This window comes from Chanos chanos, chromosome 2 (genome assembly GCF_902362185.1).
Source record: "Chanos chanos chromosome 2, fChaCha1.1, whole genome shotgun sequence".
In the NCBI taxonomy this organism is placed as follows: Eukaryota; Metazoa; Chordata; class Actinopteri; order Gonorynchiformes; family Chanidae; genus Chanos; species Chanos chanos.
Genome location: NC_044496.1, coordinates 6,990,347 through 6,993,771, shown reverse-complemented (window position 1 = coordinate 6,993,771; position 3,425 = coordinate 6,990,347).

The window sequence follows — 3,425 nt, the reverse complement described above, 5'->3', positions numbered from 1 at the left end:
TTTAGTTGTTTATCATGAAAAAACTTATGCCGGTGCATAAAAAAGTGGGGTAAGAAGTTTTTTGTTTGTTGGTTGGTTGGTTTTTATTTTTTAAATTAATATTACAGACTGTTGCGTGGTTGAGAGCTGATGAACATCCACTAGGATTGTGTTGTTGTCTTCTCATACCAATAACAGTGTGTGTGAGAGAGCATAGTTCAGCTCAAAGGATCTCTTCTGTTAAACTGGTCAAAGATTATGCCCGTTTTTTTCAGACATGATTTACAGCAGTGTATATTGACTCTGCACATGTTAGTGGTGAGGTTTTTGGTTGTGTAATGTGGTTAAACTGAGTCAACTATCAGGTAATCAACAATGAGGGAATAACATACACTACATCTCCTGATGGTTTAGGAATGGAGTCTCAAATCAGTCTCTCTCTCTCTCTCTCTCTCTCTCTCTCAGTCATACATGTAAGTATGCTGTGAGACAGAGTTTGCGGTGAACATCTCAGCTCAGGCGGTCTAGCGTGCCTGCCATGTCGCGTGTGGGGTAATTTGATAATATCAATCATAATTGTGTTAGATGTAATCCATCTGTCCCTCAGTGTACTGGGGTCAAAGAGAGAAGCAGGGCCCCACTTGCCATCAATTACCAGACAGAGGAGAGAGGAAGATGGAACTCACCCCAGCTATAAATAACAGAAGGAGGCCCCTGGCAGCCCGATCGATGGAGTACAGTTCCACTGTCATGGCTTTAATGGCAGCCAGCTCTGGTGGAGTGGCAGATCAATAGTGCGTCTCCTCTGGGTTCAGTCTGGGCCCCCAGGCTGGCCCACTGAGGGTGGGGGGCAGAAGGAGAGTAAATGACACCTCTGTTGTGATTGGGAAATCACAGACCCTTTCACTTATTTACTCTGACTCTACTGAGCCCCCCATCCCCCCCCCCGCTTGCCTGCCACCCCCCCCCGTTCTCCCACACCACCACACCCCACGCTCCCACTGCCCCCCCAACTCCTGAGCCATCTCCCTTTGGACAACACACAGGGAACACCTGTAATGTGAAAAAAGGCCAAAGCTGATGCTTCTGCTAACTGATGCTGCTACTTAAAGTTCTCTCTCTCTCTCTCTCTCACACACACACTCGCTCCCACACACACAGCATTTTCCCAAAGCTCTGTGAGGTCACCCACTCTCCATCTTTCCCAATTTTACGAGTGCCGGCTGTGTTTTTGCCAAGCAGTAATGCAGTGATTACGGGGGAACCCAGTGAAGTTGTGCCAGTATGTAAAGCTGGGGTTTCTCCTGGCCAGTCTCAGTCTCTGCTTCGCTTCAGTCCTCTCACTGCAGAGGGAACTGCACTTTGTCCCGCTTTAGCACCCAGCTAAAGAGCATGATTCAAAAAGAGTCTCCTTTTGTAAGTGTCAGTAAATAGGGACATAATGCAAGCAACACATAATGTGAGGCACATGTAAAGAGCGAACCACTGAGACTGATTGGCTCGGCAGTTCCCCGAGTCTAAACAAAGGCTGAGCATTCACATCAGTGAATTCAACAAAGTCTTTCATTAAATTCACACATGTCCCAGGACCAATATTTTACATATTCTAGTGTCACCCTGCCCTTTAATTCTCACATAGTCTCTGAGTAGCTCACGGTGCCTCAAGACCCCCCCCACACCCCCCCCCCCCCCCCGCCACCCCCGTCTGAATTTCAATAGATGTCCTAATGACAGACAAACACAGCAGGGCTACGAGTGAAAGCGAACTGCGTTCTGTTGACAGGAGAGAGAGGCGAACGAACAAAGTGACACACACATTTGCACGCACACACACTTCAGCAGACGGCAAGGGAAGCTGACACACAGATACACTTATAGGGGAACAAGGAGAATGGCCAGACAACAAAGCAACACACACACATACACACACACACACACACACACACATACACACACACACGGACACATACACACATGGACACATATGCACACACACACACACACACACACACACACACAGACACATACATACACACACACAGATACATACACACACACACACACACACACACACACACACACACATGGACACACACACACGGACACATACACACACACACATACACACACACACGCCCACACATACTCACTCTCAGACAATCTCACAGACACTCTTCTACTAAGACATTTCTCCTCATAAATCTTTCATCTCTCACTGAAATGTAAATAAATCAAAGCGAGAAATAAATTTAAATCATTACTCAGATTTTTTTATTCAGTTAGTAACATTTTGCAACAGGATGTCTAATGGTAAATTACCTCTGCGCTCTAGATCTACAACAGTCCGAAAATTCTAAGGTCATTTTGGAGTCCTCTTGCTGGGGTCATGGAAGATTTACATCTGATTCGGATCTAGATTCATTTGAGACCTCTCTGTGGCGGAAGCGGTCCGGACAGGAAGAGCTAAAGGTGTATGAAGAATATAACATGTATGTCATTAATAGAGTTATGTGTCAGTAGATTACAATAGGTTGGTTAACTCCAGCACCTCGTCTTTGCTGTTCAGTCTTTTCCTGTGTTATTCTAGACGAAGGCAACATTCTGGACCATGTGAGACCTTTTAATGAAAAAAAAAAATGTAGAAATGTAGTTATGGAGTTTGTTTTCTTATGAAGTGATTTTTTCTTTTGATGTTTTTATTATTATTATTATTATTATTATTGTTGTTGTTGTTGTTGTTGTTGTGTTAGTATTAGTCTTTGTATTACAGTAATATTAGTTTTAGCATTAGTATTGCAGTCGTTATTCATGTGGGAAGCGGTGTTTTAACTGTGGTTATTGACTGAATAGTGATATACCCATAATAATCAAGTCTTCCTCTGACCATTCAAGTCAGGAGCAGAAATGTGTGAACAAAGTCTTGTGTCTCTGTATCCAGACATTAAACAGTGATCCCATTAAAATGTAACCCTGGTGCCTTTAGTGTCTGTGAATTCCCAGAATAACTGGCTAATTGGAAGGAAATCTACTTAGGCCATTCAGGGTGGAGGCAATTTCTTCTGCTACCTTTTTCTGAAACTTTTATCTGGCTATTTATACCCCAGACAGAGCTGTCCTGCCAAAATTCATTATGAGGAGCACATAACTAAGAATTCACAGCTGACTCTGACATGCCGAGAGTATAGGAAACCGCAGCTAAAATTAAATATCATGTACAGGACTGCTTTTACAATGGACTACAAGGAAACGGATATAAAGCAAATGGTTCAGATATTTTGAATATGTTACGGATTATTTAGTCAACTTAAATATTTACAGATTTATAAATGTGATAAGTAGCAACGAATATAGAATATATTTATCATCCCGGGTTGTGGGAAAACATGAACAATTCCTTTTACTGTGAGTTCAGAGATTTTAAAATTCCATCATGCTGAAGCGGTTAA